Below are 11,824 nucleotides of genomic sequence, written 5' to 3'. Positions count from 1 at the left end.
TAGTTATTTGAAATACGTAAGCTTAAGTAATGTTTGGTTTCTTTTCACATTGTCTATATTGGAAATACTGTATGTCTGTGTTTCAGAATGTCAAAATAATATATAGTGACAGATTTGCTTTTTATGACAGGGAGGCAATATTAGTTTTCTATGGAAAACCAAAAAAGAAAGAACCTACTTTTTTTTCTTGAGAGGAGAAAAATTACATCGAAGTGGGGGAAACCCTGGTCTCCCAATAGCAGGGCATTGAAGAGAGCATTATTACTTTTTGACACTTAAAAGCATTATCCCTATTATAGGGATAACGTAATACCATCTTAGGTATTACAGTCACATATGTGTGAATACAAACATAAAAATATAGACACTGTATGGTGACTGAAAACTTGTGGAGTAAAGCTATAGTCTAACTCACAGAGTTAAGGAGTCACTTACATCCTAACAGCTTCTTTAAACCTGAACACATTTTCAGAGAACATACTAGTAATTTTTAAATGATGTAACAAAACTCTGCTTTTGTTATCTTATTTTGCTGAATTAATTTGAGACAAAGAAGCTAGTTGCTTCACTTACTTACTATAATGCTAGTTTATTCTGAACTGTATAATACAAATATATGCATAGAAACTTAAACGGATCATACATATCTCATGAGGAAGACATCATTTTGTCTGTCTCATTGGTATGTATTTGCAAAACATTTTAACGCTGCAAACATTAGAGGTTTTATGATCAGTCATGGGAAAAGGTTTATACTCTACTACTGTGATGCTGGTGAACTTCTACTCAAGGCCTCTTAGTGATATCAGTCAACCGGAGGTAGGAGCTTATCAATGACATGCTTGACACTCATCATTTCCTGCTGGCATGAGCTGTGCATCATGCCTTCATAGACCTTGAAGGTTACATTGGCTGGATTTTCCAATGCTTTTAGTCTTTCAACAGTAAGAGAACCAAACAGGAGAACTAAAGGGTCACAATCTCAACAGTACTGGAGAGCAGAAATATCTCGATTAGCACTATTGAGAGGCCCCTGTGAAAATAAAGCCCGAAGTGGAAACCAGCAACTGAGTGCCGTGACACCAGCCAGTTTCTGCTGTGTGGTGAGAGCAGTGTGTAAAGATAAGGCACCTCCCTGAGGAAATCCTCCCAGAATAATTCTGTTAGAGGAATGCCATTCTTCACTTCTTGATCTATCAAGACTTTTACAGTTGCTGCCTCCTGTTTAATTCCAAACTCATCCTCCTGGGAAGCTGGTGAAAGTCCAATAATATCAAACCAGGAAGGCATCGCCATATTCATATTTAATGTGACTGGCATAACAGGCACATGTGAACAGATGTATTTTATGTGGGAACTTTTGATACCTCCAAAGGCTTCTGCCCATCCGTGCCCAGTATCTCCCAATCTGAAAAGGAAAAAAACCTCGACCGTGGCCTTCCAGGCAGTGGGCACAATGGCAGGTATCAGGGCAGACCTGTTGACGCACATCCACCAGCTGGTGGACAATGCACCAGAAGCAAACGATATTGGTGTTTTCATCTGGCAAGGACACAAGAAAATAAAGAGAGCTATTAAAAGACTTTGTAACTTGATTGTGTGGCTGCTAAAAAAAATTGTTAAGATTTCTTGAATGGATCTCAGTGTATCTTGTTAGAGGTATACCTCGATAAAGCTAGCTTTTGAAAAGTAATATAGACCTACACGTACAAATAAACTTCTAAAACTGGCAAGATTATGTTGAAATTAAGAAATGTCTTAGTCAGGGTTTCTATTCCTGTACAAACATGACCAAGAAGCAAGTTGGGAAGGAAAGGGTTTATTCAGCTTACTTCCATGTTGCTATTCCATCACCAAAGGAAATCAGGACTGGAACTCAAGCGGGTCAGGAAGCAGGAGGATACAGAGGCCAGGGTTGCAGGGGATGTTTCTTGCTGACTTGCTTTCCCTGGCTTGCTCAGCTTGCTTTCTTATAGAATCCAAGACCACCAGCCCAGGGACACGTGGGTCCTCCCACCTTGACTACTAGTTGAGAAAATGCCTTACAGCTGGGTCTCATGAAGGCATTTCCACAACTGAGGCTCCTGTTCTGTAATATCTCCAGCTTGTGTCAAGTTGAAACACAAAACTAGCCAGTACAAGAAACATACTAGAGGGGGGGGGTGAATACTGAAAAAAATGGGGGTCGGATTAGACCCATTTTATTAATAGTACCATTATCAGAAGCACATCCTGAAATCATTATGTAACTAGAAAAACATGAAATTCAATGTCAAGAATAAATGCTATTTACAGTAGCAGACAAAAATTCCTGAAATAAATCATCTCCATTATTTTCAAAAATAGAAAACTTCTATGGAAATCTTAATGTGTCAATTCACTAACAATATCATTTAATGATTGAAATATCAATAAATAATAACTAATATCATAGGAAGTTTTACTTCTGATGTGTACTATCATGCTTTTCTTAGAAAAAAATAACAAAGTCTTACATGGCCAGGAATGTCTTTGCTGTGGCAAAAATCATAAGCAACTATGCTGTCTGCTCATACTAGCAGGGGTGAAACAGATGGATGCATGGGTGGATTTAGGATACAGTTGGTGCATACTTATTAAGTGAAAATGTAAGCCAGGGTTTTCTCCTCATCAATCTAAAGTTCATGTAGAATGTCTGTTTCTTCCTCTCTCCCTTGTGTTATTTACTTAGCAATTACGTGAGTTTTCTTTGATGGAACACCAAATTTGAACCTGAGGTAAATCTCCCCATTCCCATGGGTCAGAAGTCTAAGCATGCTATTGCTGGGCTCCTGTGAGTGGTACAATGAAGAAGTGCACTATGCCATTTTCTGGAGCATGGACTCTCTTCAAAGTTTACACATTGACTTAGGGTTTTACTGTTGTGAAGAGATACCATGACCCAGGCAACTCTTATGACAACATTTAATTGGGGCTGGCTTACAGGTTCAGAAGTTCACAGAACATGGCAGTATCCAGGAATCATAGTGCAGAAGGAGCTGAGAGTTCTGCAGCTTCATCTGAAGGCTGCTAGTGGAATACTGGCTTCCAGGAAGCTAGGATGAGGGTGTTAAAGCCCACACCCACAGTGATGGCCACACCTACTCCAATAGGGCCACAGCTTCTAATAGTGCCCCTCCCTGGGCCAAGCACATACAAACCATAACACACATCTATAGGCAGAGTTTAATTCTAGGCCATGTCAGGCATCACCCAGCCTTCAGTGAGAATGTGAACCATGCTTTCCTCTTCTCAGGCCTAAAATCCACACCGAGGTCCCTGTTTTTCCAATGGCTGTCACCTGAGGTTGCTCTCAAATCCTAGAGGCTGCCTTTGGGGTGCACATCTCTTTCCCTTGCAAGTCCTCTCAAAACACAGTGCTGACTCCTTTGATTTCAGCAGTCTGCTTCTTCAGGAAAGATCCAGTTCTCTAGTTTCTCTGATGTGGACTTTCACTTTGTATTAGGTCATTTTATATCACTATGAACAAATTTATGACAGCAGCAACTTAAGGGAGAAAGGAATCATTTTTAGCTAACAGTTTGGTTTAAGCAGAACCAGTCCATCCTGCTGGGATGGTGTGGTGGCTGCATGGTTTCATTAATGGATGGGACTCTGGCAACACAGCTTGTTAGATTTTGCTAAATTGGGAAGCCGAGAGCAGGAACTAGAGGCAGAGTTGCTATTATTTTCAAGGTTCATCACTGTCAGCTCTTCCTTCTAGTGAAGCCACAGCCCCCACAGTTCTACAGTCTCCCAAAATAGTACCAACATGTGAGAACAACGGAACAACATGAACTGGGAGGGAGGGTACGGATCTCAAATCCAAACCATTAATACACTTAAATAAGATCTCCTGCCTTGTACTAACTCCACCAGTAGATTTTGACCCTTAACTGCATCGACAAAATCACTTTACTTTTGTCCACAACAGAATACCATCATAGGGATGACATCTGTATTCATTACATTTCTCTCATCACGGTGACAAAATACCTGAGCAGAGCCACTTAAGGAAAGGAAGACACATTTAGCTCATGGCTTTCAGACCATTCGGGTGGAAAAGGCATGATGGGGGAACGTGTACCAGAGGGCCACCACATTTTGGCAGATCAGAAGTCACAGAGATGTTACAAGGATGAACCAGAGATAATATCTCCACAAAGACCTTCCCTTAGTGATCTACTCCTACTGGCCAGGTCCTGCATCCTAAAGCTTGCATAAGATCCCAAAACAGCATTGCCAGCTGGGGACCAGATGTTCAGACACAAGTGTGTAAGGGATATTCCAAGTTTAAATCACATCACATACATTAGCAAATCCTTTCTGCATGCAGAGGAATGGAATTATATAAAATCTGAGTGCCAAAGGACAGGAATCTTAGGTTCTTACAAGTCTGCTTGGATGCTTATATTACTTTACTTACACATTATATTTAGAGTGAATTTTATATTTATATATTACATTTAGAGTGAATAGGGGACAATCCAAACAGAGGTTAAATCTAATCCCCCAATTTATCCACTACAAACAATTTGTTTGGAGAAAGAGTTCCCTTCACTCAGGTGACATGATCTTCAATTAAAATGAAACTCATTAGTGGATACCATCAGAAGTTTCTGCAGATCCTATAGATTTCCTCATTTTGTTCATACACTACTCCTCCTCAGCACGATTCCTTAGAAGTCCTTAACAATCAGATTTCCCACATAAAATGAAACTACTCAAAAAAAATGCCACTCAAACTCGAACAGCATATCGGATTGGCAAAATGACTTCAAGGGGCTTATGTTCTTGTTCTGCTAAAATAATATTTATAACCCACATGGGATTTTTTTTTCAACTTTTTATTGAACACTGGCAGGAAGCAAGGTCAGCTCTCTTGCTCTCTTGCTCTCAGGGCCAACTAACAGGCACCTCTGCCTCCAGAGCCAGCTCTACTGTGCTGCCCACTCCAGGGGCAGGGCTCACTCTCCCAAGTGCTGCAGCCTGCAAAGCAAGGGGCTGGGCAATTTTTCTGGGTCGGCTCACCTGAGTCCCCAGAACAACCAGGGACACCTCTCTTCTGATACTCAGACAAGATGCAGGGCCTCAAATGCTAGAGCCAGAGGGGGGCGGGGCCAGCTCTGCACATCTGTTTGGTCCCAGGCAGCTGCAGACCAAGGAGTCCTCACAGTTTCTAATGATATCAGCCATAGATTACCCACTGTTTCCTGCTGCTCTGTGGCCACAGACCTAGACAAGTGGAAACATAGGCTGGTACTTCACCATGGCCTCAGGTGGTGGTGCTGGCTTCTCACAAGTAGCTATTGCTCTCTAGCATCCCATTTCCAGTTTCATCTCCCTCCATAATGTTCAAATTATTCTGCTGCCCTTTCTCTCCCATCTGTCCACCACGTACTTCCACATTGCTGTGGCTCCAGCTGTAGAGGTTGGCCATGAGGCAGGCCTCTAGGTGACCTCCTCTGCCCGCCCTGTGTGAAGGAGCAGCAGGCAGGCCCCTGTGTGTCTACCATTTTTAATCCAAATGAACATGCATTTGTTATCTTGAAGAAATAGCAATATTTGATATTATTCAGAGCATTAATTGACTTTTAACAGACAGAATTAAATGAGAAAAATATATTTCCTCTTAGTTACTGAAACTGTTTGAAACACAGTACCAGGAAGATAAAGTCCTTATCTTCTAGCTTGTTGTCACCTCTGAATTTCCAAAGTATGGTAGGTATGAACTGAATCATCACAGTAAGGCTGCAATATAAGAATTCTTAAAGTCTTCACGTTGAGAGCGACTCAGTGTTAATCGATAGGTGGCATGTCACTTGTCCAAGATGAGTGTCCCCTGCTTAAAATGTGTTTCCCTTCCTTGTCATTAAATCCATATTTACTGTCCACCAAGGAATCAGTCGTGAGAAAACTGTTTTAACAAAATTATCCTGGCTGTAGACAGGTATCTTGTGTAACAAGCAGTTGTGTGTCGATTCTATGATGCAAGTTCTTTCTGTCCACCTGCTCTGTTGTTTTCAGTAATAATTTCCTTCTAAAATTAGTCTCTTTCATTGTCTAAGGGCCACTCTGATAGGCTGTACTTTCTTTTTCATGGGCCAGGAAACCTCTTTTCTATACATATAATATTTTTATTAGTCCTACTGAATTTCTAAGATCATCAGTAACAGTCACCAGGAAAAGTCACATGAATGGCTAATTAATCAGGCTTTACTTGCTTCTATCTGGGATAAGTTTCTTGCTGTGATTCAAATAAGAATGGTCCCATAGGTTCATATGTTTGAATGCTTAGTCCCCAGTCAGTGGAATTGCTTGGGAAGGATTGGGAGGTGTGGCCTTGTTGTGAAAATGTGTCACTGGAGGTGGGCTTTGAGGTTTCAAAATCCCATGCCAGGCCCAGTATCTCTCCAGCTTTCAGCCTGCTGCTTGCTGATCAGTAGGTAAAGTTCTCAGCTACTGTTCTAGCACCATACCTGTCTGCTTCCTGCCATGGTAATCTTAAACTAACCCTTTAAAGCCATTAGCAAGTCCCTAATTAAATGCTTTCTTTTATAAGAAAGCCTTGGTCATAGTGCCTCTCCACAGCAAGAGAACAGTAACTAAGATACTTCCCTAGCAGAACATCTCTGATCGGAAGAACTGAATAAATTAACTTCTGCATGGGTAAGAAACTGGAAAAACAGAAATCAGATTGTCAGCAAACATTAACACTTTAAATGAACACATCTAAGCCTCCAGCTACAAACCTCCTTACTTGACCTGGTCCTGTTAGCCCTCAGCTATTGTTGGGGTCTAGGGATCACCAGACAAACCACTCAGACACTGACCTTAGTCAAACAGGGATGGTTCAGTCAGACAGATTGATCAGGGCCAAAGACCAGATTCTAGATGTGGGTGGGACATTTAGTTAAGTTCCTATAGGCTTTTAATCCCAAAATGTACAAACATCTGTGCCTAGTTACTTCACCAATCAGGATTTAGGGATAGGGGATTTCCTTAGAACATGTCTTTGTAGTACACTTATTCTGTTCCCATTGGTTGGGGTATTCAACTGTGGCAGGGGACTTGCCTTGCCTAATATTCATGTCTTAACTTGCCAATCAGATGTCAGTTACCCAAGTACACGTCTCTTTCTGCAAATCAAGATGTCAGTTCCCAGGGAGGTCTTGGGAACTTAAACTTTACTCAACCCCTCTTGAGAACTTAAACTTTACTTGACCCCTATGCAAACTGGAAATCTTTCTCCAAATAGGTTCTTATATTGGTACAGGTGTCTCTCATATGCTGGGGTCCATTCCAGGGGCAGCTTACAATGAAAAGAAGCCATAAAAGTTCATACATAGGTGCGGGAAGTGCTGCTGGATGGGTTTCAGTCTAAGCTTAACTATACAAAGCAGTTCTATTGTGATTGGATTCTAAGAAGACCAAAGCATAGAACATACTAGTAACAGCAGTAACAGTATATGAGAAGGTTTCTTTATGACATTAGTAACAGCACAAAATGGCTGACTAGACAGATAACAGTTGCTTAGGCCTTAACAGGCATAACCTCCTCTTTTCTAAGACATGGCTGAATCTGAACCCATTAACCTCAAGTACAGAGAACCAAACAACTTAAAACAATAGCACCAGGAGTTTCTGTGAAGGCTCTAACCACTCTGCTTAAAGAATCTGAGGATTCCAGTGCCACCAGGGCCCCCTCCTGAGGGAAACCCACCTCTTAATTTCCCATGGCCTCTGTAACAAATGATTGAAGATTTTTTTTTTTTTTTGAGCTGGGGACCGAACCCAGGGACTTGCGATTCCTAGGCAAGCACTCTACCACTGAGCTAAATCCTCAACCGATTGAAGATATTTTAACTCATAGTTTCAACAGTCATAGGTCTAAATGAGGGAGCAAGTCCATATCAGGGGAGAATCTACATCCTTCACTTTCCTAGAGACTCCCTGTAATCTTTAGTTCATAGTTTTTCATCCCTCTTGTCACCTTTGTCACTAAGTGTGCTGACTCACTTGTTTTATTATTAATATTTTAGATTAGTACACAGAGTAATGTTTTATCATGGCATTCTCATATATATCTTATTATACTTTGTTCTCCTTTAATCTCCCCCACCACTGCCCTTTCTCGTGCTTTCTCTTTTTCTCCTTCTTTCTTTTATTATTCCAAACCTTTCCTTTCTTGTTACATGTGTTTGACGATCATCAAATTTCTCATATCTCTTAAGATTTCTTCCTCTTCTTTTATGAATGCATTTCTAGCTTTATGATCCACACAAATATATGAATACATATTATATGTATAACTTTAATCTAAATTCTGCATATGAGAGAAAACACTAAATAACTATCTTTCTGATTCTACCCTAACTGCTTCTTGCCAAAACCATTGTGAGTATATTGGAGCCATTTAGATAACCCAAGATAATCTTCCAATAATTCCAAGATAATCTCACATTTAGGGAGAGGTTCTCTTTTAGCATTAAGCTTCAGGGGACTGAAACTTTGGAATAAGGGTAGTCTTATCCAACCTAATACAGAACTGCCCAGAACCATAGTGTGCCTGTGCTTAATACAAAGTATTCTGAAAAATCTCTTCTGTATTCAGGAGGCCTGTTTCCCCTTTCTTCTCCCAGTGTAAATCTCCATTTGAAAGTAAGCCACAGGCTGAATTATAAAATGTCTCCAGCAGCTGGGTGGTTCTTCTCCTTACATTATGAGCCCAGAACCCTTTTGTCATCCTCAGTGGACCAGAAGCCAAGGAAAAGGAAATAAGTATAGGAAAGTCTAAAGGAAAAGGTATAAAGCTATGACATCACCCACACCAGCAGACGAGTGATGGAGAAAAATAACAAAATGGAAATTCACTGCCAGTGCTCTGGCACCTTGCCTTCCAGAAGTGCACGATCTGTGAACATCAGCTCACTGCATCATGTCCTGTGGCGCGAAGCCTGGATTTAGCTTTCTCCAAAAATCTCAGAATGCCACATACTACTGTTTTACACGATAGAATAAAACTCATTTTATAAGTCACAGAAACTTGTTTTCTAGAAAACATTATACTTTTTCAAGAAAACGTCCATGTATTCAAAGAAGAGAACAGAATTTTACAAAAAGGAAAAATCAGCACCACAAGCAGAGAGTACCCATAAAAACAAACACATTTTATAGATCTTACCCTATTCTCAAGGCCGTCTTCTCCCTGGACTGTTTCCTCTGCTGTTTGCCTTTTACATTTCACTTGGCCCCGTTAGTCCATTGTTGTCATGACTTTCTGTGTAACTAGTATCTTACTGAGAAAGTCCTCACCCATGCCCTTGCCTTAAAGTGTTTTTTGTTCCCTTCTTTCTCTCCTAACAGTTTCACTTATTCATCCACTTTCAGTGATCTCAGACTCTGACATCAGACTCGCTGGAACTAAATCCCCTTTAGGTATAGTGTTTTAGCTTTATAACCTAAGGGAAGTTTGTTTATTAATGCTGTTAAGTTGTTTATATGACATGAATTTGATGGAGTGAATAAAGTCTAAGCATTGCACGGTCTCTCCCTACAGTGCTGCTCCATAGACAGAGTGGTTTAGTCAAATGTTATCCAAAACTGTTTGAACTGCTTCCAAAAGTGAGGAAATTTAAGCAGCAATGGTTTCAGGTAGGATTAAATAAAAAGGGATTGCATTCTAAGGAATTTCCCTTTTTCATTCTTTTCTCCCTGGAGGAGACGTTATAGAGAATAGGATAAGATAGCTAGCTATCTAAGAGGAAATTAATATCTATAATATAATGAAGAATTTTTAAAAATTTAAATAACAAGAAATCAAACTATTCAAAAGAGACTGAAAAGAATAATATCTTTCAGTCTATGAAAATCAAATAGCAAGTGAACGCATCAAAAAATATTCAGTCATAACCATCAGAAAAATGCAAGTAAAAACTACAGGGAAATTCTAACTAATTCTGATAGTTTGGCAGTCATTAAAAAATAAATGTTGGCTAAGGTACAGCAATAGAAAACCCTGACCTACTGCTGATAGGAATGTAAATTACTGCAGCCACAATGGAAATCAGTGTGAAGGTTCTTAGAAGACCAAAAATGGACAGACATACCTATTATCAGAACACCCAGGACAGTGAACATACCACAAGGAAACTTGTACATCCGTATTTACTGAAGCACTATCCGTAATAGCTGAGGTAAAGAACCAGCCCATGTGTCTATCACCAAAGAAATGGGTAAAGGAAATTATAAAGGAGCTAGAGGGTTGATTTAGCACTTAAATCCTCTTCCAGAAGATGAGGATTCAGTTGCCAGCACCTACATGGAGGCTCACAATTGTCTATAACTCCAGTTCCATAGGCTCCAACACCTTCTGGCCTCCTCAGGCACCAAACATGTACATGGTACATAGACGTGCATGCAGACAAAACACACATGCACCTAATATTTTACACTTTAAGAATTGCCATTTAAAATTAAAAACAAGAAAATTGAATGGATGCATTTTTATTGCCAACTTGACATAATCTGAGGCCACCTGAGAAACAGAAGCTTCAAGTGAAGAACTGCCTTGATCATGTTGGATCATAGCTCTGTCTGTGAGGAATTATCTTAACTGATGATTGATATGAGTTGAGTCATTCACAGGAAGACATATACACATTTTTCTTATTTTTTAGTTCTTAGATCTTAAATAGACTAATAAAATTATATATATACATATATATATATGGCATGAAAGTAGAAACAAATCATGGGAATAAAAAGGATTGACAGAAAATGAGCAAAGTAAGTAGAGGAGAGTAAGAGATTTTGAAGAGGAATGTCTTCAAGTACTTTGTGTATGTGTATGAAATTGTCCTTATATAACCCATTATTGTATTCAATGAATATATATCAGTAAAATTTATTAATTTTTATCTTACTTTTGAGGTTATCATATTATTTCCCTTTCCTCCCTCCAAACCCTCCCATATACCCCTTCTTGCTCTCTCTCAATTCATGGCCTCTTTTTTTCATTAACTGTACAACCTATTAAGTCTATATAATTATGTACACACACACACACACACACACACACACACACACACACACACACATATATATATATATATATATTCAATATATATTCAGGGCTAACTATTTGACTATTTGATTCCAGATAAACAATTGTGTTGTTTCCTGGGGAAGATTTTCTTCTTCTCTCATCACTACTCAGTTGCCTGTAGTTCTTAGTTTAAAGCTGAGGCCTCCAGAGATTTCCCCTGTCAATGCTAATATGTCTTTTGTTCTTGTTTAGCTCATGCTTAAGAGGTAACACTGTTAAGATTTTATGAGTATAGTTTCTGATATTCCTAGGAGGCACAACCTTACAGCAAACTTGCTGTTCATCTAACTCTTACAGTCTTTCTATGCCCTCTTCTGCAATGATCCCTGAACCTTATGTTGTATCATGGATCATAGATGTAGCATTTGGGTCTGGGATCCACAACTCTGTGTTTTGAATGATTATAGTTTTCTGTAATAGTCTCCATCTGTTGCAAAAAAAAGGTTTTCTTGATATGGGGTAAGGACTGAATTATCTTTGGACGAGACAAACATTTAGAATGTAGTTAGGAATCAAATAAAAAGAATCCATTATGGGGGTAGAGGGAATAGCAGGCCACAAATAATCTGACTAGGGAGATGGAAAAAGAGGGAATTCTAGTTAGGGACACAGAAGGAGAGAAACACAAAAGAAAAGAAGAAGATAAATGATAGTAAGGATGTCTGGAAAATAAGTAAATCATACTATTAACTTCTACCT

At 39.5% G+C, this 11,824-nt stretch overlaps 1 pseudogene; it reads right to left on the bottom strand.

Annotated features, from left to right (window-relative positions):
- On the bottom strand, positions 1-1,542 carry Lypla1-ps2 (lysophospholipase 1, pseudogene 2; annotated as a pseudogene).
- Positions 1,543-11,824: the final 10,282 nt, after the last annotated feature.

This window comes from Rattus norvegicus, chromosome 20, assembly GCF_036323735.1.
Source record: "Rattus norvegicus strain BN/NHsdMcwi chromosome 20, GRCr8, whole genome shotgun sequence".
Taxonomy (NCBI): domain Eukaryota; kingdom Metazoa; phylum Chordata; class Mammalia; order Rodentia; family Muridae; genus Rattus; species Rattus norvegicus.
The sequence above is the reverse complement of the archived record's forward strand: the minus strand, read 5'-3'. Positions and strand labels throughout refer to the sequence as shown.